The sequence below is a fragment of the Arachis ipaensis genome, chromosome B5, assembly GCF_059453495.1.
Source record: "Arachis ipaensis isolate K30076 ecotype BB chromosome B5, ASM5945349v1, whole genome shotgun sequence".
Taxonomy (NCBI): Eukaryota; Viridiplantae; Streptophyta; class Magnoliopsida; order Fabales; family Fabaceae; genus Arachis; species Arachis ipaensis.
Window position 1 is genome coordinate 119,747,874 of NC_142440.1, and position 26,877 is coordinate 119,774,750.

Genomic DNA, 26,877 nt, shown 5'->3' on the forward strand with positions numbered 1-26,877 from the left:
GTCTCCCATCTGCATATCTCTTCCAGTCAGCTGCTATAACACAGATGTCAGTCACGATTTCTGTGAGCTCATCATTGTTAGGGCTCTTACTTATCCTTGCATGATAACTGAGCTCATCAAAATGTGGTGATTTCAGGTGAAGAGTTCTTGTTATAGCATTTGGGCTGAAGTCCACCTCCTTTCCTCTTACGTAGCTTTTGAAGGTTGGGACCTTGGTTTTGTCTTCTCTAACCACATTTGCATAGAACTCTTTGATGAGGTTTGCATTGATCTTCCCCTCTGGATTCGTGAGCCTTTGCCACCCTCTTTGTTCAATTTTCTCCCGAATCTGTGGGCACTCGTCTTCATTGAGTTGGAAGGTTAACTCAGGCAGTATCTTTTTGAGCTTTATCCGCTCAAATTCTTGTTCATGGAACGCAGTTTTGAATCTCTTCTCATCGAAAGGAATGCTCTCCATTGGTTCCTTCCTCTTTTGCCTCTTGGAGCTTGATGATGCCATGAATTTGAGTTGGAAGGTACTGATAGATGAGGAATTTGGTTGGTTAGAACGAGGTGTGATGAAGGAGTTTTGGATGCCGAAAGTGTGAAGTGTGGAGAGTGGGAATTTGAGTGTGAGGGGTAAGTACGCACTAGGACTCACTTATATAGGGAGATGATGAGGGGATGAAAGGTATGGATTGATGTGGTGGTTGTTGGATGGACGGATGGGGTTTTGCAGAGCATGAGCACAAGGATCCTCATCTTTATGAGGGCTATTGGTTCGGTCTTCAAGGGTCTCCTTTCTTCAATGTTGCATGGCAACATTTTCCAATGCTCCCCCTTGGGGCACGTGTATTGTATCCTCCTTTTGTGGTGTCCGAACCTTCTTCATTTAATTGCCCAATCAATCCCCTTCAATGCTCCTTTCCTTTTCCCTATAAAAATAAAATAAGAAAAATCAATATCATTGAGAAATTAAACTTTATGGCTAGAATAATAAAGAAAAAAAAACTAGATTGTTTATTCATGAATACCAACTAACTAACTAATTGTGTATCCTTATATGCACATTGGTGGCACCTTGGGTGACACCAAACTTAGTTTGTAGCACTGTGATGAAAAAGTTTTGTTTAAGGCTCCACGACTAGCATGCTCTGAATTGCATTCATGCTCTCTCGGTATGCCTTGAACACCAAACTTATTCTTCACTATATACTGCATAACAAGGATTTCACCAAGTGTTAGTCAAGTTTGGGTTGGAATTCATAAAAATTGACTTATTAACTATTTTCTAAAAGCATATAAAACATGGGTTGCCTCCCATGAAGCGCTTCTTTAGCGTCACTAGCTTGACGTTTCGCCCTTCATCAGGGAGGTCGATAGTGCTTCAAGTCTTCTCCTCTGGCAGTAGACCTATATCCAGTAGTTGTATCAATGATATCTACATGTTCCAAGGAGAGAACTCTATTGATAGCGAAGATCTTAGGTAGCTGAGATGGTACAGTGGGGAGATCAGGGGGGATATCTGGGAAGTAAGCTGAGATCACTTTATCCCCTGGAGAGAAGTCTTCTATATGGATCTTCTTGTTCCTCCACCTCCTTGGTACCTTCTTCTTTGTTCCTTGTGATGTTGCCTTGCTCTTTGTGGCCTCTTCTTCTAAAGGAATTTTGATGTTGTCTTCACATGCCTCTGGTGGTTTAGGTTCCTCCAGCTTTTCCATGAGCTGTGACAACTACTTGTTTCCTTGTCCATCAACCAAGGGAATCTCCGGATGAGCTTGTTGTTCTTCAGTACTTATCTCTTCCTTCAGTATCTCACTGTGATCCTTCCTTAGTTCCTTGTTCTCTTGATCTGTTTCTTGTGAGTGTTTGAAAACAGTGAAGGCGAGCTGTTCATCATGGATCCTCAAGATTAGCTCCCCTCGCTCCACATCTATGAGTGCTCTGGCTGTAGCTAGGAATGGTCTTCCCAATATGATTGGGTGAGTGTGACTCTCTTCCATGTCCAATATGACAAGTCTGTTGGGAGAAAGTATTTCCCAAACTTTACCAACACATTTTCCACTACTCCTATTGCTTGTTTTTGAGTTTTGTCAGCCAGCCTGATGACTACATCTGTGGGTATTATCTCATTGATCTGCAGCCTCTTCACAAGGGATAAGGGCATTAAGTTGATGCTTGCTCCCAAATCGCAGAGTGCTCTATCAAATATTGTTTCTCCTATGGCACAGGGTATGTGAAAACTCCCTGGGTCCTTTCTTTTTGTAGGCAACTCTGGTTGAATGAGGGCGCTGCACTCCTTGTTCATCACTATAGTTTGGCCTTCCTTGAGTGAGCTTTTCCTGGGAAGCAGTGCCTTCATATACTTGATGTATGCAAGCATTTGTTGGATGGTCTTGATGAATGGTATGTTTACATGCAGAGATGCAAACAAGTCAAGAAATCTTGAGTATATTCTCTTCTCCACAGCACCATTGAGTTGTTGGGGAAATGGTGCATAGAGTCTCAGCAGCTCCTGTTGTGAGATTTTTGGTTCTTGGTGATCTTTTTTCCTCTCCTCTGCTGAGGTATCTCCAGGTTGTTCTGACGGCTTGCTTGGCTTGTCCTCGATCTCCTTATCACTTATAGTGACCATCTTGCAATCTTCCCATCTTACCTTCTTTGTTTCACCTCTCGGATTTTTCTCTGTGTCACTTGGGAAGCTATCAGTAGGTTTGGGAATCTTTTCAGATAAGTATCCCACTTGAAATTCCAGCCTCTTGATGGTGTCTCCCTGGTTCTTGATGCTAGCTCGCACCTCCTTTTTGAATACCTTGTTGTCTTGAATCTCTTTGCCTATGCCTTCAAGTAGATTCTCAATCTTTGAGAGTCTGTCATCAATTGATGGGTGATTGGGATTAGAAGTGGAAGGATGAGGAGTGTTATTTTGGTTTTGATATGGATGTGGAGAGGTGTTGTTATGGTGGTGTTGATATGTTCTCTGTGTGAATTGTTGGTGAGCTGCATTGTTGTTGGGGTTGTGACGTCTCTGATCTTGGCCTTGATCTTGTTGATTCCCCCACCCAAAGTTTGGGTGATTCCTCCAACCAAGGTTGTAGGTCTTGGAGTATGGGTCATGATTTTGTCTAGGTGAATTTCCAATGTAGTTGGCTTGCTCCTGCTCACTCTCTGCCTCTGCATTCACTCCCTCTTGGGTTGTTGATGAGGTGGTGATTGCTGCTACTTGGTTCCTCTCCATCTTCTTGGTGAGGTAAGCTAATTGCTTGGTTATGAGCTTGTTTTGAACCAGCAGTGCATCCACATTGTTTAGCTCCATCACTCCTCTAGTGTTCCCTCTTTCAGAAGCATAGAAATAGTCATTTTCTGCTACAGTCTCAATGACATCTATGGCTTCCTCAATGGTCTTCTTCTTGTTCAGAGATCCTCCAGATGAATGGTCTACTGCCTTCTTTGATTCATAAGAAAGGCCTTCATAGAAAATGTGTAGCTGCACCCATTCATTGAACATATCTGGTGGACACCTCCTTGTCAGGTCCTTAAACCTCTCCCATGCTTCATATAGAGTCTCACCATCTTGTTGCCTGAAAGTTTGGACCTCAGCTCTCAGTCTGTTGATTCTTTGGGGAGGATAGAATCTGGCTAAAAATTTGTTCACCACATCTTTCCAAGTTGTCAAACTCTCCTTCGAAAAAGACTCCAGCCACTTGGCTACCTTATCCTTGAGTGAGAATGGAAATAAGAGCAGTCGATAGGCGTCAGGATGAACACCATTAGACTTCACCATGTCACATATCCTCAGGAAGGTGGTTAGATGTTGATTGGGGTCTTCTTGGACTCCTCCTCCGAACGAACAGTTGTTCTGAACAAGGGTGATGAGCTGCGATTTTAATTCAAAATTATTGGCATGGATGGTCGGCTTTTGAATGCAACTTCCACAGTTTCCTGGGTTTGGATTGATGTAAGAGCCTAAAACTCTTCTCTCCTCCCCAGCATGATTTGCTCGACCTTCTCTACCATGGTTGTGAGCCTCTTCTTCATGATGGTTTTCCATGTTTTCTTCCATGTTTGGTTCAAAGTATTCCTCCTCTTCCTCGGCACCCACTACTCGTTTTTCTCTTGCTTCCCTCCTTAATCTAAGGTAGGTCCTCTCAGGTTCTGAATCAAAGGAAGTTGAAGCCCCGCTTCTTCTCCCTGTCATACAACCAACAAAGCACAAGCAAAGAAAATAGATGCAGGAAGTATTTCTGTTAGAATTACTGTTAGTGTGAGTGATGCAATATATCAAACAGTTAGTGGGTCAGTGAACTGAATTGTAAATAACTAAAAAAACGAAAAAGTAGGGGGAGGGGAAGAAATTAACTAAAACTGAAAGTAAATTACTCAAACAGAAAATTAAATCAAACAAACTAAAAATGCTCAATCTAGTTATCCTCCAATTTAATCATTGTTGATTCAAAATCAATCCCCGGCAACGGCGCCATAAACTTGATACACGAAAAACTTGTCTCGCAACAAATTTCCTTCGACAAGTGTACCGAATTCGTTGTCAAGTAAAAACTCACAATAGAGTGAGGTCGAATCCCACAGAGATTGATTGATCAAGCAACTTTAATTAAAGGAATGTTCTAGTTGGGTGAACCAGAATTTGAGTTGGGAATTGCAGAAAATTAAATGGCGGGAAAGTAAATAGTGGAAATAGTAAATGCTGGAAATAAAGAGCTGAATGTAAATGGCGGAAAGTAAATTGCAGAATCTTAAATGGGGATGGGGCAATTATAAAAGTAAATGGCAGAAATTAAAGAGAATGGGTAAGATCAGAAATGGGGAGTTCATTGGGCTCAGGAGATGTTGCATTCTCTGGATCAAGTTCATTTTCATCTCTTCCTCAATCAATGCATTCATTGATCTCCTTGGCAATCTTAAGTGATCGAATTACAATTTCTTGTAATTCAATCTCTCAAATCTTGATCAATAGCCAATTCCTTGGTCAATTGCTCATGAGAAGAGATGAAGTATGGTCACTGATTATACCACATACATTTCCCAAATCAAGTGTTGAAAGGATTATAGTCACATATCCATCCACACCCAATTTGGTCCAGCATGAGAAAGCATTTCTAGCATGATCCCTTCATTCCTCTTTCAAGGTTCAGAAGAGATCCAAGTATGAATAGCTTCTTTTCCAAGATAACTACCCAATAGGATGAAGATCGAAAGCTTTCTAGTAAAATCAAGAGAAAAGATAAAAGAAGGAGAATGAAAACTAAAATTGATCCATCAAATTACAACAGAGCTCCCTAACCCAATGAAAGGGGTTTAGTTGTTCATAGCTCTGGAAAATGAAAACAAAGATGGAGAATACAAGCTGAAAGTAAACTAGAAGTGCAGAGAAAGTAAAATACAGAGAGTAATTCTAGGCCAAAGGCTCCCTAAAGTTTCCAGCTCTCCAAACTAATTCAAAGCTACTCCTATATATACTACTCTTCTAATCTTCTAGTTGGCTCTTTAAGTCTTGGGTATGGGCCTTTGGATCCTGAGTTTGAAGCAGTTATCTTCATCATTGGGCTTAACTTTGCTTGCAGAGAGAAATTGTGAAGTAGGCAGGGACTTTTAGCTCAGGACGTTAGTGGTGTTAACGTTAAGTGAAAGTGTGGGTTCGAGAACGTTAGTGACAATTACCTTTTTCACTAACGTTGCTCACCCAAGTATGAGCCACGTTAACCTCAACGTTAGTGGCACAAACGTTACCACTAACGTTGCCTCTTGGTCCTTCGCACACATTATTGGGACTTACCTTTCCCAATAACGTTGATAAGCCTCCCTCTTCCCTACGTTAGAGTCCACATTAACTTAGTTAACGTGGCTCTTAATGGAGTTAACGTTGCTCATGGTGGCTCTTGGTGGTTCACCCCAACGTTAGTGACAAAGGTAAGTGTCACTAACGTTGGCGACCAATTGCTCTCTCCACGTTAGCTTCCACGTTAACTAAGTTAACGTGGGAGTTAACGTGGCTTATGGAAGCTTGGCCAACGTTAGTGACAAAGGTGAATGTCACTAACGTTGGCTTCCCTTTTGCTTCTTAACGTTAGAAGCCACGTTAACTAAGTTAACGTGGCAACTAACGTGGCCAATTATGAGCTTGGTCCAACGTTAATGACAAAGGAGAGTGTCACTAACGTTGGCCTTATTGTCTTCTTCCACGTTAGAGTTCACGTTAACTAAGTTAACGTGACTCTTAACGTGGGCTATGATGGCTTCGAGGGCGTTATTGGCGATTACTTTTCTCATTAACTTTGCAAGTTAGCTCCCATTCCATGTTAGAGGTCACGTTAGTTAGATTAACATGGCTGCTAATGTGGTTCTTCCTTGCTTCTTTTGTACTAAAATCAAGCAATAAAGTGCATCAAAGTTCTAATCCAAGTCATGGAAAATGCAACATCCAATTTGTCATTAAATTCATGCAAAATCCTCATGAAATCATGTAAAGTGCACAATGTATGCTTGAATCAAGATGTAAGTGAATATCTACCCAAAAAGAGTTTATTTTCTAAGAAAATGCATGAAAATACCCTAAAAACAGTAAAGAAAAGGTCAGTAAAACTGGCCAAAATGCCCTGGCATCAATGCTATTATTTAAGTGTGGGGAGGTTGATAAACTCCTATTTTATGATTCATCTTGTGCTCAAATTGAGTATTTTTATCAATTCTTCACCCACTTATTCATATGAATTGCATGGTTTTATTTTTCCTTCCTTATTTTATGATATATGTGAAAACATGTTTCGTATGCTTTAAAAATATTAATTTTAATTATCCTTTATTACCATTCAATGCCGTGATCTGTGTGTTAAGTATTTTCAGACTATATAGGGCAGGAATGGCTTAGAAGACAGAAAGGAAACATACAAAATTAGAAGGAAAGAACAAAAATGGAGTTTTGAAGAAAAAGGCAGCGACGCGTACGCATGGACGACGCGGACGCGCGCCTAGCGCAAAATGGAAGCGACGCGTACGCGTGGACGACGCGGACGCGTGCCTTGAGCAGAACGCAGATGACGCGTACGCGTGACTGACGCGTACGCGTGACAAGGAAAAACTCCAAATGACGCGACCGCATGACCCACGTGAATACGTGACAGACGCCACGTGCAGAAAATTACAGAAGTCGCCCCCAGCGATTTTTGGGCCCTTTATCGGCCCAAATCCAAGCCAGAAACATAGAATATAAGCCAGAGAATGGAGGAATCAAAAGCGAGAGAATAGACAACATTTATTATTTATAACTTTAGGTTTTAGATGTAGTTTTTAGAGAGAGAGAGGCTCTCTCCTCTCTCTTAGATTTTTAGGATTAGGTTTCCTTTTAGCTTATGGTTATTTCTTCAATCCAGGTTCAATGTTCGCAACTTTAATTTTATGTTCTCTTTTACTTTTAGATACTCTAATGCTTTTATTTGCTAATTACTTATGTTGCTAAATTGGCTTATGAATATTTTCATGTTAGATTTGAATATTCTATTTAATATAATTTGAGATATTTCAGATTTATGATTGTTTTACTCTATTTATAATGCTTTCAATTTAATTTAAGATTTATTCCCTTTTTACTTTGGTTAAGTAATTGGTAACACTTGAGTTATCAGACTCAGCAGTTGATTGAAAATTGGGAATTGCTGATTGATTTGGATCACTCTAAAGCTAGTCTTTCCACAAGAGTTGACTAGGACTTGAGGATCAAATTGATTGGTCCACTTGACTTTTCTTTATTTAGTAAGGGTTAACTAAGTGGGAGCAATAACAATTCTCATCACACCTGATAAGGATAACTAGGATGGGATTTCCAGTTCTTATACCTTGCAAGAGATTTTTATAATTATTAATTTATTTTTCTTGTCATTTAAATTACTTGTTCCTTATTTCAAAAACCCAAAAATATACAAATTTCCATAACCAATAATAAATCATTCTTCCCTGCAATTCCTTGAGAGACGACCCGAGGTTTAAATACTTCGGTTATAAATTTTATTGGGTTTTGTTACTTGTGATAACCAAACTTTTGTACGAAAGGAATTCTTGTCGGTCTAGAAGCTATACTTACAATGGGAATTTATTTGTGAAAATTCTAGATCACGCGAGAGTTTTGTTTGTCAAGCTCTGCTGAGTTTTATAGATCAATAAAAGCATTACTGTTCTATTTCAATTCGTGTTTGATTCTCTCCTCAGATGAATCTTCATTCTTCAACCTTATGAATGAGTTGAACCGTCACAAGTTATCTTTATTCTACATGGGTTCAGTGAGCATCTTTCATCGGATACCAATGAATTACTAGCTTGAGGATACATCTCTTAGACGGCTAATCCACGACTTCATTGGGGACTTCTCGAGAAATCAGTTCAGCCGAGGTATAGGGAGATTAGGGTCTTTGTGGTAAAGGCTAGAATCAAGGCGCAGCATTCTCTGATCTGGAAGATTCGACCTTGTCTATGGCGTTTTGAGTAGGATCACCAAGGGGATGGACTGCAGGAGCTTCACCCTCATTCAGACTGGATGCGCACTAAACCTGGTGTTCAGCCTAGAGTAAGATTGGCGGCCTCTCAATCGGCGTTGATCACATACAGCCTGCTATAGAAGAAATCATTCACAATTAGAGTAAACAGTAAGAAAGTATTTATCCAGAAGAATAAAGCATCTCCGAAGCCTTAACCATCTTCTTATCATTGAATTCAACCACTGAGTAACGTTATATTTATTTTACTTTTATGCGCTTAAACAACTACACAACTTTTCTATCCGCCTGACTAAGATTTACAAGATAACCACTGTTTGATCCAAGCCGACAATCCTCGTGGGATCGACCCTGACTCACCTCAGGTATTACTTAGACGACCCAGTGCACTTGCTGTTGCTGGTTTAGTTATGTGAAGTTAAATTCCACGCACTAAGTTTTTGGCGCCGTTGCCGAGGATTGTTCGAGTTTGAACAAACTAACGAATTATTTTGTTGCTTAGATTAGGTATTGTTTTTAATTTTGTTTGAGTCTTTTATTTTTTTTTCGAAAAAATAAAAAAAATTTTCAAAAATAGTGTCTTTTGTTTGAGTCTAGTGTCAAATCTTAAGTTTGGTGTCCATTGCATGTTCTTTAATTACTTTGAATTTTTCGAGTTTGCTCTTGGTATTCTTCTTAGTCTTCAAGTTGTTCTTATTTTTCTTCTTGTTTTGATCTTTAAAATTTTAAGTTTGGTGTCTTTAGGTGTTTTTCTTTAAGATTTTCGAAACCTAGTGTCTTTAGATCTAAAAATTTTAAGTTCGGTGTCATTTAGTTGTTTTTCTCTTTCTTCATTAATTCAAAAAGAATAAAAATATCTTTTCTATCTTTTTACTCTAATTTTCGAAAATTGCAACAAAAATTTCAAATTTTAATTTCAAAATCATTATCTTATCTTATCTTAATTTCAAATCCTTTAAAAAACATATCTTTTTCAAATCACTATCTTATCTTTTTATCTTTCTTTAAAATTCAAAAATCTTATCTTATCTTATTCAAATTTTAAAATTCAATTTCAAAATTTAAAATTTAAAATTTAAAATTTCAAGTTTCAAAATCAAATCAAAATTTCAAATCTTATCTCTTTCAAATCTTTTCAAATTCCTATCTTATCTTTTCTAATTTTAAATTTTAAAATAAAATCTTTTCTAATCTTCTATCTTATCTTAATTTAAAATATTTCTTAATTAGTTACTTGTTTTCTCTTTCTTCTTTTTCTAAACTTCCTAACTAATTCTCCTTTCTCTCCTTTTTCGAAAACTACCTTCTAATTTTCAAATATTTTTAATTAATTAAGCTTTTATTTTTGAATTTAATTAATAAATAAAAAATAAAAACAAAAATAATCTAATTCTATTTTATCTTTACTTCTTTCTTCTACCTTTCTTTGACCATGAATCCAAATGGGAATGAACAGTTCAGAAGAACTTTGGGGTCCTACATGTCCCCCAGTCCTGACTTCTATAGGAGAAGTATTAATATACTTCCCATTGGAGTAAGTAACTTTGAGCTCAATCCTCAGCTCATTATTCTGGTGCAGCAAAACTGTCAGTACTCTGGACTTCCACAGGAAGAACCTGCTGAGTTCTTGGCAAACTTTCTACAAATTGCTGACACAGTACACACTGAGAGAGTATATCAGGATGTTTATAGACTGCTACTTTTTTTCTTTGCTGTAAGAGACCAAGAAAAGAGGTGGTTGGATAACCAGCCCAAATCTAGCTTGAAAACATGGAAATAGCTAGTAGATAAGTTTCTAAATCAATACTTTCCCCCAAGGAAGTTGACCCAGTTAAGATTGGATATTCAAGACTTCAAGCAAGAGGACAATGAATCTCTTCATGATGCCTGGAGAGGTATAGGAGAATGCTTCGGAAATGCCCCACTGAAATATTTTCAAAATAGGTGCAATTAGACATCTTCTATTATGGCCTTACAGACATGGCCTGGATGTCTTTAGACCACTCTGCTGGTGGCTCTATACATATGAGGAAAACAATTGAAGAGGCTCACGATCTTATTGAGATAGTTGCCACTAACCAGCATCTGTACTCTGCTACTGAGACTTCTATGAAAGGAGAGGTTAAGGTAATATCTACTGAACCTAACCCTCTAGAACAGGATGGCCCATTGACTCAGCAACTACACGCCCTTGCCCGATAATTACTGGAATTACAAGAGGCTTTGAGAGAAACTCAGGCTTCCAGTAGGAATGTAAAAGCCCAACTAAGTCAAACAAGGCAGCAGTTATCTAAGTAGATAACAGAAGAGTGTCAAGCCATTCAACTGAGGAGTGGGAAATCATTAAACACCCAACCTCAGTATAACAGGAGATCAAAGAAATAAAATCTAACAAAGGGATACCAGACTGATATCCAAGACATCTCTGAGGGCGTTGAACGCCCAAAGAGGAATGTCATTAGCGTTCAACTCCAAGAAGGGGGCATCCACCCCTAGCGTTGAACACCCAATTGGGGGCAGCAATCTTGGTGTCCAATGCCAAGAAGAGATATCCACTCTTGGCATTGAATGCCCAACAAGAGACAGTGTTCCTGGCGTTGAACGCCAGGAAGGGGGCAGCAACAAGGGTGTTGAACGCCCAAATAAGGGTAGTCAGACACATACAAGTGCTGACAACACCCCTCATAAGCAAGTTAGAAACCCCCCTTCTAGTACATTAGGCACTCAGCCTACATAAACTAAGATTGATGAGTACAAGGCCAAGATGCCATTTTCTCAGAAACTCCATCAAGCAGAAAGTGATAAACAATTTGGCCGCTTTGCAGATTATCTCAGATCATTAGAGATCAAGATCCCTTTTGCAGAGACTCTTGAACAGATACCTTATTATGCCAAGTTCATAAAGGACATCTTAAGTCATAAGAAATATTGGAGAGAGGTAGAAACAGTCCTCCTCACTGAAGAATGCAATGCATTCATTCAAAAGAGCTTACTAGAGAAACTTAAGGATCCTGGCAGCTTTATGACACCATGCACCTTGGGAGACGCCTGCACAAAGAGAGCCTTGTACGATATTGGGGAAGGTATTAACCTCACACCTGCATCACTCATAAAGAAGCTCTGTTTAACTCACGAAGTTAAACCAACTCGCATATGTCTCCAACTCGCTGATGGGTCTATTAAACTTCCATCAGGCGTGATTGAAGACATACTTGTTAGGGTTGGACCCTTTACTTTCCCCACAAACTTTGTGGTGTTGGAAATGGAAGAGCACAAGAGTGAAGCCCTCATTCTAGGAAGACCCTTCCTAGCAACAAGAAGGACTCTCATTGACATTCAAAAAGGAGAAGTAACCCTGAGAGTCAACAAGGAAGAGTTTGTGCTGAATGCTGTCAAAGCCATGCAGCATCTAGACACCCCAGAGGAGTGTTTGAGCATTGATATCATCGACTCCCTGGTAGAAGAAGTGAACATGGTCGAGAGGCTCGAAGAAGAGCTGGATGACATCTTTTATGATGCCTAGCTCAAGTTGGAGGTAGCAGATGAAATACAGGAAACTTTGACTGCTCCTAAGAAAGAGGAGAAGCCTCCTAAACTCGAGCTCAAACCATTACCATCATCCTTAAAATATGCATTTTTAGGGGATGAGGACACCTATCCTGTGATTATAAGCTCTACCTTAGAGTCACAGGAAGAGGAAGCACTAATTCAAGTGTTAAGAACACACAAGACTGCTCTTGGGTAGACTATAAGTGACGTTAAGGGCATTAGCCCAAACCGTTGCATGCACAAAATCCTGCTGGAAGATGACGCCAAACCAGTAGTACAACCACAAAGGCGACTGAGTTTGGCAAGGGAAGAGGAAGAATGGGAGGAAAATGAAAACAATAGAGAAGATGAATTACAAGGTTGTAAAGTTCCTTTTCCTCTCATTTGTTTCCAGCACTTTAAATTGCATGATTGTCTTTATCTTCTCTGTATGCATGTGTGTTATGAATAAGCATAGTTTGATTACTGATTTCTAACATGTTGCTATGCCATTATGACTACCAACTTGACTTTTGTGAGTTCAAAAGCAATAAAGCATCATGATCATAAACAAACAAGGAATTAAAGAAGAACTTAGCATGTGCATACAAGTATTGGAAAGCTAGTATGATTGATTGTTGCTCAATTGCATTAGATTTTATTTAATTGAAGTTTTCATCTAGGACATTTTGTGAAATCTTTTGAAATCATGAAAACCTTGAAAACGAAATTGCAATTAAGACAAGAAAAGAAAAAGGGAAAGAATGAGAAAGCTGAAGGCTCTAAGTACCAATGATAATTCATTTGTTAAGTACTTGTGGTGTTTATGTATCAAGCAAAAAGCTTGAAAACAAAATACTTAGAAGTCAAGGTTAGGCTCAAAGTGCAAAAAGCACTCCCTCAAAGCTCAAGGCTCTGAGCATCAATGATTAGAGAGTCAAGAAAAGAAACAAATGAGCTTAATGAAGTCCTCTAATTAAATGCTTATGGTGCTTATGTATCAAGTGGTAACACTTGAAGACAAAGCATTTAGAGTCGTAGATTTTTTATCAACTCATGGGGTAAAGCACCCAAAAGGAGAAGCTAATAAGAAAATTAAAAGCTTGTTTCAAGGAAGAAATATAAGAAAAAGATTTCATAAATTGAGCTAGATAGAAGCATCAATCATTTACATTTCTATTGTGATTAAAGCATGCATAGAAAACTAGCTAACCATGAACATTGAGTTGCTATTCTTCATACCTTAGATTGTTAATCTTTATTGCAGGATTCTTTTCTTGCTTGGGGATAAGCAAGGTTTAAGTTTGGTGTTGTGATGACATGTCATCATGTCATATTTTTCTATACTTTTTCATACAAGAAATTGATGATTAGTGCTTAAATATTGTATTCTTTTGTGCATAAATGGTATATTTCCTTGATCTTTTGATTTTATAAATCTTGTAGAAAATAAGAAGCAAAAGAAGCAAAAGAGCACAAAATAAGCTAAAAAGGAGAAAAAAAGAATTTTGGGGCACACTTTGAAGTGGAGCACGCTTTGGAACCTTAGGCCACGCTTTTAAAAGCGTGGCCCATGACCATGAAACTGTGGCATTTATTAATGCCTTATGCATTCATTAAAGCATGCATGCATTTTGCCAATCAAGCTTTACGCATTACTAAGTAATATAAAATTGGCATTATATATTCATTGGCTTATATGTTCAGTAAATGAAAGCATGTGGTATTAGTAATGCCATGAAAGCCGTGCATGTATGATAAACCACTATTTTATGGTTTATCTTATGCTCAATTAAGTGGTTTATATCAATTCTTTACTCACTTATTCATACAATTCGCATGTTTTACGTTTTCCTTCCTGATTTTGTGCTATGATTGAAAACTTGCTTTTTTGGTCTTAATTTAGCTAATTTTAATCCTCTCTTATTACCATTCAATTCCGTGATATGTGCGTTAAGTGATTACAGGGATCACAGGGCAGGAATGGCTTAGAGGATGGAAAGAAAACATGCAAAAGTGGAAGGAATACAAGAAATTGATGGAACTGCAAAGCTGTTAGCCTGACCTCTTCGCACTCAAACGGTCATAAATTGAGCTACAGAGGTCCAAATGACACGGTTCTAGTTGCATTGGAAAACTAACATCCGGGACTTTGAAATGATATATAATTTGCTATAGTTTCTCTGAGGATAGACGACTTGGACGCGTGCATCACGCGCACACGTCGCATCTGCGAAAATCAGCATGACAGAATTCGTAATCAGCGATTTCTGGGCTATTTCCGGCCCAGTTCTCGGCCCAAAAAACATAGATTAGAGGCTATAAAGTGAGAGAATGCATTCAGACAACATAGACGACATTCATATTCGCAAAATTTTAGGTTTGAGATGTAGTTTAGAGAGAGAGAGAGGCTCTCTCATTTCTCTTAGGATTTAGGATTAGGATTTCTCTTATATTGTGGTTATTTTCTTCATACCAGGTTTAATGTTCTTTTACTTTTTATGTTCTCTTCTACTTTTATTTACTCTAATGCTTTTACTTGTATTTGACTTATGTTGCCCAATTGGCTTATGAACTCTTCATGTTAAGATTTGAATATTCTATTTAATATAATTTGAGGTATTTCAGATTTATAATTGTTTTATTCAGTTATTGATGCTTTTAATTTAATTTAAGATTTATTCCCTTTTTTGCTTTGGTTAAGTAATTGGTAACACTTGAGTTATTAGACTAAGCAGTTGATTGAAAATTGGGAATTGCTGATTGATTTGGATCGCTCTAAAGCTAGTCTTTCCACAGGAGTTGACTAGGACTTGAGGATCAAATTGATTGGTCCACTTGACTTTCCTTTATTTAGTAAGAGTTAACTAAGTGGGAGCAATAACAATTCTCATCACACCTGATAAGGATAACTAGGATAGAATTTCCAATTCTTATACCTTGCAAGAGTTTTTTTTTATAATTATTAATTTATTTTTCTTGTTTACTTGTTCCTTATTTCAAAAACCCAACGATACTTTTCCATAACCAATAATAAATCATACCTCCCTGCAATTCCTTGAGAAGACGACCTGAGGTTTGAATACTTCGGTTATAAATTTTATTGGGTTTTGTTACTTGTGACAACCAAAGTTTTTGTACGAAAATATTTTCTGTCAGTTTAGAAACTATACTTACAACGCGATTATTTTTTTGAATTTCTTTACTGGCAAGAATCCAATCGTCAAAATGGCGCCGTTGCCGGGGAGTTGCAATAGTATGCTAGATTATTAATTAGTGTACATATTTTTATTTATTTACATATTTTATTTTTATTTTGTTACCATGAGCTATATGTCTTTCTCATTGAATGACGCGTTCATTGCCTGATCCGATCTTAGCCGCTTTTGATCCTGAAATTGAAAGAACTCTTTCACATATTAGGCGAGCTCGATGTCGGTTAGCCTCTGAGGGTGGTGAAGTGATTGTTATCGATTCACCAGTCTCATCTGAGGGCGAATCTGAACCGCCATCTGAGAGCGAGACAAGCTCCTTTACTACTGATCCAGTTGATTTACGTGCAGGTAACATGGCAGAACCTAGGAGGATTACTCTTTAGGAAGCTGGAGCCCCAGATCTTACACTGCAACCGTATCAAATGTGTCATCCAAATCTGGCTACAGATTTTGAACTGAAGACTGCACTAATCAACTTAATGCCCAAGTTTCATGGCTTACCTGCTCAAGAGCTTATCAAGCACCTTAGGGATTTCCAGACAGCCTGTTCTACTGTTAGGCGTCATGGTGCAGATGAAACTTCTATTCCGTTAACCGCCTTCCCGTTTTTTCTTGAGGGAAAGGCGAGGGAATGGTACTACGCTCAACCTGAAGTGACCGTTACCAACTGGGATACGCTCAGGAGAGAATTTTTGAAACAATACTTTCCAGCTGAAGTCACAGATAGACTGAGGAAAGAGATCTCCTGCATTGTTCAAGGAAAATCAGAAACTCTTTATGAGTACTGGGAACGTTATAAGAACCTTCTAGACGCATGCCCCCATCACATGATTGACAGACTAGTGTTGATCAGCTACTTCACTCAAAGCATAAACCCCCAGGATAAGACTACACTGGATGGTGCTAGTAATGGTTATACGAAAAAGTACAGGACCGCAGATGAAGCATGGCAACTGATCAGCGACTTAGCTGAGCTCACTAGGAATCACAGGCAGAGGCGCAGCCACTCAAAAGCTGTTGTAGAGGTTTCCTCTAGCATTGAGACTACTGCTCTTACCTAGAGTATATGTGAAATGACCAACCTACTAAATCAAATGCAGTTGAACCAACAACAACAAGCTCACCCTCCACAACAGAGTCAACAGAGTCAACAGAGTCAAGGATACAACCAACAAGGTGGCAACTACAACCAAGGTGGCAACTATAACCACGGATTGCAGGACAACTCCAACCAAGGTTGGAGAGATAATTCTAACCATAGTTGGAGGGACAACTATAACAGAGGAGGTAGAGATAACAATGAAAACCAGAGGTGGAATAACAATAACAAGAACAGACAGTAGAATCAGAACCAACCTTACAGAGCACCTCACCTAAGATAGTCCCAAGGACCCCAGCACAACCAACAACATGTTCCTCAGATCACTTATTCCAATTCCTCATCAAATGACGAGATGCTCCATTCTCTTGCACAAGGACAACAAGACATGCAGACGCAGCTGAACTCTACTTTAAATGGTCTGACTACCACTTTACAAGCTCTTGTCTCCCGGTTAGATTCATCACCTAATTTCACCAATCAACCTTCAAGCTCCAGTGAAATTCCTTCTCAACCCCTACCTAATCCTAAAGGTGGCATCAATACCATCACTTTAAGGTCGGAACCACATTGCAGGAGAGGAACCAGGAGGAGCCAAGCTCACCAGAACACGTCCCAGCTGAGGATGTGGTGGAAGTGGAAGATGCTGAAGAGGAAGAGGACGTACAAAACATAGTTGAAGAAGAAGCAGCTCAACCACAGAATGAAACATCAAAGGATGTAGAAGTTTCAAGTAACGCCCTTCCTATCCCATTCCCACAACTTGCTAGGAAGCCCAGAAAGAAGATGGAACTTGACCCCAGAATGGTAGAAATATTCAAAAAGGTTGAGGTAGCTGTTCCCCTTTTTGATGTCATTCAGCAGGTACCTAAATACGCAAAGTTTATAAAAGATTTGTGCATACATAAAGATAAAATTAATGAATTTGAAACTATTCCTTTAGGTAGTTCTATATCTGCTTTAATGGGAGGTATACCTGAAAAATGTAGTGATCCAGGTCCATGCATGGTTAACTGTACCATTGGAGGTGTAATATTTTCTGACTGCATGTGTGATTTAGGAGCGTGTGTTAGTATAATGCGTTTGTCTATATATGATACTTTGAGGCTCCCTCCCTTAAAAAGGTCGGCAGCTTGTTTTATGTTAGCAGATAAAAGCTTTATTACAGTAGTTGGAATTGCTGAAGATGTATTAGTGAGCATTAAGGGGCTCACATTTCCTATTGATTTCTATATCTTGGAAATGCCCCCTAATGACTCAGGAAGACCATCATCAATCCTGCTTGGAAGACCATTCCTGAAGACTTCAAAGTTCAAGCTGGATGCATTCTCAGGAACTTACTCCTTTGAGATAGATGGTAGAATAGTGACTTTCAGTTTAAATGAAGCTATGAAGCACCCTCCGGAAGATCATTCTATCTTCCAGTGCGACATCCTTGATGAAACTGTAGCTGAAGTTCACCAAGAAGAAATGGAAGAAAAGCACATGAAGCATGGTCAAAGTGTGGGGACACCCTCTGAACATAATGAAGACCCTTTGCCATTATCACCAGCCCTGGATGATCTAGAACCTAGCCATGAAAAGAAATTGGAACTAAAGCCCCTCCCTCCATACCTCAAGTATGCTTACCTTGAGGATAAGCAGAAGTTTCCAGTTATCATTGCAAGGGAACTCACTTCCCAACAAGAAGAACAACTGCTTAATGTGCTGAGAAAACATAAGAAAGCAATTGGATGGAGCTTGGCGGATATAGTAGGCATCAGCCCTCAAGTTTGTGAGCACAAAATATTCTTAGAAAAGGGAGCAAAGCCTGTCCGTCAGCCTCAAAGACGATTGAATCCCACCATCTTAGAAGTTGTCAAGAAAGAAGTAACTAGACTACTTGAAGCAAATATCATTTACCCCTTCTCAGACAGTGAATGGGCCAGTCCAGTACAAGTGGTGCCCAAGAAGTCTGGAGTCACAACAATAAAGAGCGAGCACGGAGAGCTCCTGACAACTAGAGTGCAGAATTCATGGAGAGTTTGCATTGACTATAGGCGTCTCAACCAAGCCACTCACAAGGATCATCACCCCTTGCCATTTATTGATCAAATGCTTGATCACCTGTCAGGTAAATCCCATTACTACTTTTTAGATGGTTATACAGGCTACTTTCAAATTCATATAGCTCTTGAAGATCAGGAAAAGACTACTTTTACATGTCCTTTTGGGGCTTATGCTTATAAGAGAATGCCCTTTGGCTTATGCAATGCACCAGCTACTTTCCAAAGGTGCATGATGAGTCTTTTCTCTGATCTCATTGAGAACTGTATGGAGGTTTTTATGGATGATTTTAGCGTATATGGTGATTCATTTAGCCTTTGCTTGGATAGTTTATCTAGAGTATTAGACAGGTGTGTTAGTACAAATCTTGTGTTGAATTTTGAGAAATGTCAATTTATGGTAAAACAAGGAATTGTACTAGGACATGTTGTGTCTAATACTGGGATTTCTGTAGATCCATCAAAGGTGGATGTTATTTCTAGTTTACCTTACCCCTCCTCCGTGAGGGAAGTCCGTTCGTTCCTTGGCCATGCAGGTTTTTACAGGAGATTCATTAAGGACTTCAGTAAGGTAGCATTACCTTTATCCAGATTGCTGCAGAAAGATATTGAGTTCGAGTTCAGTGAGGATTGTATGCAAGCATTTGATAAGCTGAAGATCGCCCTGACTCAAGCTCCAATTGTGAGAGGACCAGACTGGAGCCAGCCATTAGAAATTATGTGTGATGCTTCCAACCATACGGTAGGAGCAGCGCTGGCTCAGCGCGAAGGTAAGGATCCTTTTGTAATTGCTTATGCATCTAAGGCTTTAGATGTTGCTCAATCTAACTATACTACTACTAAAAAAGAGCTTCTAGCTATTGTTTTTACTCTGGATAAATTCTGAGCCTATTTACTTGGTACTAAGGTAGTAGTGTACTCAGATCATGCAGCTCTAAAATATTTATAGCTAAAAAGGAGTCTAAACCAAGGCTAATACATTGGATACTGCTGCTGCAAGAATTTGATTTAGAAATTAAGGATAGGAGTGGTAACCAGAATTTAGTGGCAGACCACTTGAGTCGCCTTGAGCACATTAAGGATGACTCCACTCCTATAAATGATAATTTCCCATTCGATAGCTTACATGCAGTATCTGAAGTAGTTCTTTGGTATGCACCTGTAGTTAATTATCTAGTTAGCCACACTTTTCCTCCAAATTTCACTAAGCATCAAAGAGACAAGCTGAAAAGCGAGTCTAAATATTATATATGGAATGACCCATATTTATGGAGGTGTGGTGCTGACCAGGTAATTAGACGGTGTGTGCCTCAATCAGAATTTCAGTCCATTTTAGAGGCCTGCCACTCATCTGAGAGTGGAGGACATTTTGGCCCTCAAAGAACAGCTAGAAAAATTCTAGACTGTGGATTCTGGTGGCCTACTCTTTTTAAAGACGCTGCTGAATTTTTTAAATATTGTTTCCCTTGCCAAAGGTTTGGTAATATATCCAAGAGGGATGAGATGCCTCAACAGATTATGCTTTTCTGTGAAATTTTTGATGTTTGGGGCATTGACTTCATGGGTCCATTTCCAAATTCTAATGGTTACTTTTATATACTGTTAGCCGTAGATTATGTTTCTAAATGGGTGGAAGCAATTCCTGCCCGTACTGATGATGCTAACACTGTCGTTTCCTTTATTAGAAACCATATTATTTGTCGCTTTGGATCACCACGAGCAATCGTGGGCGATCAAGGCACCCACTTTTGTAACATGAGACTGACAGGATTACTCAAGAAGCATGGGATAATTCACAAAGTAGCAACAGCTTACCATCTTCAGACCAATGGGCAAGTCGAAGTCTCTAACAGAGAGATAAAGCACAATTTGGAGAAGATAGTAAAACCTCATAGGAAGGACTGGAGTGCCAGGCTACAATATGCACTCTGGACATATAGAACAGCGTACAAAACACCCATTGGGATGAGCCCCTTCCGCTTAGTGTACGGAAAGGCTTGCCACCTTCCAGTAGAGGTGGAACACAAGGCTTTCTGGGCTGTGAGGGAGTGCAACATGAATTATGAAGAATCTGGTGCTGAAAGAAAGCTGTAACTAGCAGAACTTGAGAACCTTCGCCTAGAAGCATATGACAACTCCAGGCGATACAAAGAAAAGATGAAGGCTGTCCATGACAAGCATATAAAAAGGAGAGAATTCAGACTAGAGGAGTTAGCTCTTCTTTATAACTCCAGACTGAGGCTTATGCCAGGTAAACTGAGATCAAGATGGGAAGGTCCATATAGAGTAGAGAAGGCAGAGCCATACGGAGTTTTTCACCTGCGTCATCCTTCTAGCTCCAAATTTCTAAAGGTCAATGGACATCGCCTAAAGCTTTATCATGGTGAGAAGATGAAAGATCACAAGGAACTAGAGGTCTTCCTCTTGGAAGACCCACCAACAGAAGCAGAATGAGTCTGAAGAGCGTCCAAATTAAGGACGTAAAAGTAAAGTTCTAGGTGGGAGACAAACCACCATGGTATGGTCGTTCCATTTTAGTCTTAGTTTTAGTTTACTTTATTTTATTTTTGTTAATGACTCTTCTCATAATCTCTGCATATAGCTGCATATAGCCTGTATTTGCATTTGCATTCTGCATATATATATATATATATATATATTCAGTACATAAATAAATAAATAAGGGGACAAAATTACCCCAATTCTAAGTAAAGATAAGCTCCAAGGTCAATGCATATGTGATAAAAGTTAAAAGAAAAGTTGATACATGAGTATGTAATGCAAAAGTAAAAATTTTGGGTAGCTAGGCATGATTCTAGAGTTATATAGAGTGTATGTATGTTAGGTGAGAGCTTAGGTTAGTCAAAGATTCAATTTATAGCTCACTTAGCCATATGTATACCCTTACCCTTACCTTGGCCCCATTACAACCTTTAAAAGACCTCATGATGTTTGCATTAGTACATTAAATATTGTTGATTGGTTAGGTGAAGAACAAAATTTAGAAAGCATGATTAGAGAAGAAAAGAGTGATTACCCTATACACTTGAGTGACTAGAGTGCATATACACCATCAGTGAGGGTTCGATGCTCGATTCTTTGTTCCCGGCTTTCATGAGCTGTTTTCTTCTGCAAGTTTACTTGTACTTTATTTTGTGACTTGAATTAGTGAAATCCAGTTCATATTTGTTCTTAAAAGATTTTTTTACTTTTAACCAAGTAGGTAGAAGCATTTCACATTTAGTTGCATTCATATAGATAGGTTGCATTTCATACATTCTACCATTCCCCTTCACTCTCTTATAGCTTCTCTTGAGCTTAGCATGAGGAGATGCTAATGTTTAAGTGTGGGGAGATTGATAAACCACTATTTTATGGTTTATCTTATGCTCAATTGAGTGGTTTATATCAATTCTTTACTCACTTATTCATACAAATCGCATGTTTTACGTTTTCCTTCCTGATTTTGTGCTCTGATTGAAAACATGCTTCTTTGGTCTGAATTTAGCTAATTTTAATCCTCTCTTATTACCATTCGATGCCGTGATATGTGCATTAAGTGATTACAGGGATTACAGGGAAAGAATGGCTTAGAGGATGGAAAGGAAGCATGCAAAAATGGAAGGAATACAAGAAATTGATGGAACTGCAAAGCTGTCAACCTGACCTCTTCACACTCAAACAGTCATAACTTGAGCTACAGAGGTCCAAATGACGCGGTTCTAGTTGCGTTGGAAAGCTAACATCTGGGGCTTCGAAATGAAATATAATTTTCTATAGTTGTTTTGAGGATAGATGATGCGGACGCGTGCATCACGCGCACGCATCGCATCTACGAAAATCAGCGTGACAGAATTCGTAATCAGCGATTTCTAGGCTGTTTCCGGCCTAGTTCTCGACCCAGAAAACACAGATTAGAGGCTATAAAGTGAGAGAATGCATTCTGACAACATAGACAACATTCATATTCGCAAAATTTTAGGTTTGAGATGTATTTTAAAGAGAGAGAGGCTCTCTCCTCTCTCTTAGGATTTAGGATTAGGATTTCTCTTATATAGTGGTTATTTTCTTCATACCAGGTTTAATGTTCTTTTACTTTTTATGTTCTCTTCTACTTTTATTTACTCTAATGCTTTTACTTGTATTTGACTTATGTTGCCCAATTGGCTTATGAACTCTTCATGTTAAGATTTGAATATTCTATTTAATATAATTTGAGGTATTTCAGATTTATAATTGTTTTATTCAGTTATTGATGCTTTTAATTTAATTTAAGATTTATTCCCTTTTTTGCTTTGGTTAAGTAATTGGTAACACTTGAGTTATTAGACTGAGCAGTTAATTGAAAATTAGGAATTGCTGATTGATTTGGATCGCTCTAAAGCTAGTCTTTCCACAGGAGTTGACTAGGACTTGAGGATCAAATTGATTGTTCCACTTGACTTTCCTTTATTTAGTAAGGGTTAACTAAGTGGGAGCAATAACAATTCTCATCACACCTAATAAGGATAACTAGGATAGAATTTCCAGTTCTTATACCTTGCAAGAGTTTTCTTTATAATTATTAATTTATTTTTCTTTCCATTTAAATTACTTGTTCCTTATTTCAAAAACCCAACGATACTTTTCCATAACCAATAATAAATCATACCTCCCTGCAATTCCTTAAGAAGACGACCTGAGGTTTGAATACTTCGGTTATAAATTTTATTGGGTTTTGTTACTTGTGACAACCAAAGTTTTTGTACGAAAGGATTTTTTGTTAGTTTAGAAACTATACCTACAACGCGATTATTTTTTTGAATTTCTTTACTGGCAAGAATCCAATCATCAATGTATCATTGGCTTAATTCATTAAATGAATGCCATGGCCATGCATGCATAAATCATTTAATCATTAGTGCTAATTGGAAATGAATGCATTATTTAATCAATGCCAAGGCGTTAAAGTAAAGCATGCATTTAATTTAATTATATCATCATGAACCATGGATGCATTGGCATCATTATTTGAAAATGAATGGAATAAAGCAAGGAAGTAGTGTTAATTGATCCAACTGAGTGCTACAAGTAATTCAAATGAGCCAGCGCTTCGTTTAATCTTTTAACTTTTTCGGGCCTCCACAAATAAAAAGCAAGGAGCGCGACACTCAAAATGGGAGTAGCCAGGTTCGAAATGGGATCCTCAATCCAAGAAGAAGGGCGCTACGTTGCAAGCAATTAACTTAGCAAATTAGCCAAATGGTGGAACCAAGGCTCGAAGAAGGAAAGAAATCCAAGCAAGGGGCGCTACGTTATGTAATTCAACGGAGCGCTATGTCAAGAGCTTGGTTCGAAGGCCTACACAAGGCAAGGGAGCACTACGTTTGGTTACTTCACCGAGCGCTCCCCTAGAAGGTGTCCCAGGGACCATTTTGCAACCAAAAGCCATCCGGATCCACTCTTCTTCAAATCCAAAGCAAGCAAAGCCCATTATCATCATTCAAAGGCACAAGAGATAGTTAGATTAGGAATTTCATTTAAATTGCAATTTATTTTCAATTTCAATTTTATCTTCATTTTGTAAAGCCTATATAAAGGCATCAATTTCATTTCATTAGAGAGGCTGGTTCCAATAGGGAGCAAGTAGAATAGAGAGCTCTTTTTAGTTTTCCCTTTTTTTGAATTTGAAGAATTGGAGATCAAATTTGAATTTTGCTTTCTGGTTCTCATTCTACTTCTTCTGCAACTTCTACTTTCTTTCTAATTTGGATTTTTGGAGCTCTGATTGGAGAATTCCCTTGAATTTCTTCATCGTTGAGTTTCCTTGTGATTTCTTTGTTTCTTATTTCAAGAATTAAAGATCTAATCTCAATTGTCTCTTTGAACTTCATTCTAAAGCAAGTTTTCATTTCTGTTTTAGTTCTTTTGCAATTTATCATTTTTGTTTAGATCTTCTGCAATTATCTTTTACAAATTCACTTTCTGAAGTTTTCCATTTGAGCTTGCTGTGATCTTGATTTATTTTCCTGCAATTTACAATTCCTGCAATTGTTCTAAGTCTTGATTTACTGCTCTCTTTAATTCCCATCACCCAAATCCCTTTTATTCTTCAAGCAATTTAAGATTCCAGCAATTTAGATTCAGCAATTTAAGTTTCTTACACTTTAAGTTTCAGTCATTTACTTTTCTTGTAATTTAAATTTCAGCTATTTTACTTTCTTGCTCTTTAAGATTCTGCTCATTTACTTTCTGCAACTTAAATTCACTGATATTTACATTCTGTTGCTTCAAATTTTACCTCAATTCAACAATGTCAGCTTGACTAAACTAATCACCCACTAAAGTTGCTTGATCCATCAATCCCTATGGGATCGACCTCACTCTAAGTGAGTTTTACTACTTGATTCGACCCGGTACACTTGCCGGTGAGTTTTGGTGTTAGAATTTTAATTTCCAACCCATCACCAGTGACCATGCCATTGGCGCATTTTTGGGGGCAGATGCATGACAAGCTTCTGCATGTCATCTATTATGCCAGTCGTGTTCTAAATGACGCACAGAAGAACTATACCACCACAGAAAAGGAATTACTTGCAGTGGTTTATGCTATTGACAAGTTCAGATCCTATTTAGTAGGATCTAACATAATTATCTATACTGACCATGCTGCTCTAAAATATCTCCTCACCAAGCAGGATTCTAAGCCCAGACTTATAAGACGGGTGTTACTCCTGCAAGAGTTTGATATAGAAATTAGAGACAAAAAGGGGACAGAAAATCAAGTGGCTGACCACTTATCTCGGATTGAACCAGTAATAGGGTTTTTCTCCCCTCCATTGACATATCCGAAACCTTTCCAGATGAGCAAATTTTTGCCATTCGGACAGCACCATGGTTTACAGACATCGCAATTTACAAAGCTATAAGATTCATTCCTAAAGAGTACAATAGGCAGCAAGCTCGAAAACTCATGCATGATGCAAAGTACTACTTGTGGGATTAACCATATCTCTTTAAGAGATGTGATAGACGAGTTTTGCTCGATGGTCTAGAATTTCTTCTTATAGAAAGAATAACTTCGTTGTAAGCATAGTTCTAAACCAACAAACAATTCCCACATCAAAAATTTGAGTTGTCACAAGTACAAACCCCAAATAAGAATTTATAACCGAAGTATTTAAACTCCGGATCGTCTCACAAGGAATTGCAATGAAGTGCTCAATTATTGGCTATGAAGTATGTTTTGGGGTTTTTGGATGAGAAACATGTAAAGTAAATGACAAGGAAATTCAAATAACAAAGAGGCCTTGGCAAGGGTTGGTGGTCAAGGATCTCTATCCTAATCACTAACCACAACATGAGAATTGGCGAGGATCAATCCCATTAAGTCATCCTCTAACTAACAAAGGAAAGTCAAATGAGCTATGTCAACCCAAGTCCATAAGTCCTAGTTCTCCACCAAATCAATTAGTGAGATCTAGAGTTAATGGCTCCCAATCGTCAATCACTTGGACATTAGTAACTCAAGAGTTCCTAAGTTACCTTCCCAAGCCAAGAATACTCAAAATCTACTCTAACATCCAACCAAGCATTTTATCAAACACTTGGAAGGCATAAAAGAAAAGCATAATAAATGACACGAAATAGTAAAATCTATCAACTACCAATTGCAAGAAAAGTAAATCAACAACTCAAATCATCAATAAAAGGACATCAACATTAAATTTCATTAAATGTAAATAAGATCCAACATGAGTATTCATAAACATAAAGAGACATAAAAGTAATATTGACAAGAGAACTAAGAAGAATAGAGTAGTAGAAATAAGAAATTGGAAAAGAAACAAGATGAAATCAAGAAATCATGCCTAGATCTAAGATGGATTAACCTAACCTAATTCTAGAGAGAAGAGGGAGCTTCTCTCTCTAGAAACTAACTTACATGATGCTATACTACCAAACAATTGCTCCCCCTGCCTAAGCTTGAATTTTGCATGAAATACACTCAGAAACAAGTTGGAATTGGGCTTGGGCAGCTCAGAAATCGCCCCCAGCGTTTTGCCTTTAAGTGGGCCAGGTAAGAGTATCGGCGCGTGCGCGCCACGTGCGCGTGTGCGTCGATTGACAAAATTTTCATCCGCGCGGATGCGGCATGTACGCGTGCGAGCCCATTGATGTATTCCCAATCTTTGTTTCTTCATGCATTCTCCTCTTTGTATGCTTTTCTCCTCATTTCTTCCATCCAATACTTGCCTTATGATCCTGAAATCACTCAACAAACACATCAAGGCATCGAATAGAATTAAAGTGAATTAAAATCACCGATTTAAGGCCTAAAAAGCATGTTTTTACATTTAAGCACAAATCAAGGGAGAATTACAAAACCATGCTATTTCGTTGAATAAATGTGAGAAAAGGTGATAAAATCTCCCAAATTAAGCACAAGATAGACCATGAAATCGGGGTTTATCAAATCTCCCTACACTTAAACCAAGCATGTCCTCATGCTAAGAATAAAGAAGGAC

The 26,877-nt window shown here is 38.4% G+C and overlaps 1 non-coding gene across 1 annotated transcript; it reads left to right on the forward strand.

Moving 5' to 3' along the window:
- The first annotated feature begins 3,482 nt into the window (after window positions 1-3,482).
- Window positions 3,483-3,589, forward strand: LOC148565567 (small nucleolar RNA R71). Its single transcript, XR_015884740.1, has one exon. It is a non-coding gene; the product is annotated as a small nucleolar RNA R71 (small nucleolar RNA).
- The last annotated feature ends 23,288 nt before the right edge of the window (window positions 3,590-26,877 follow it).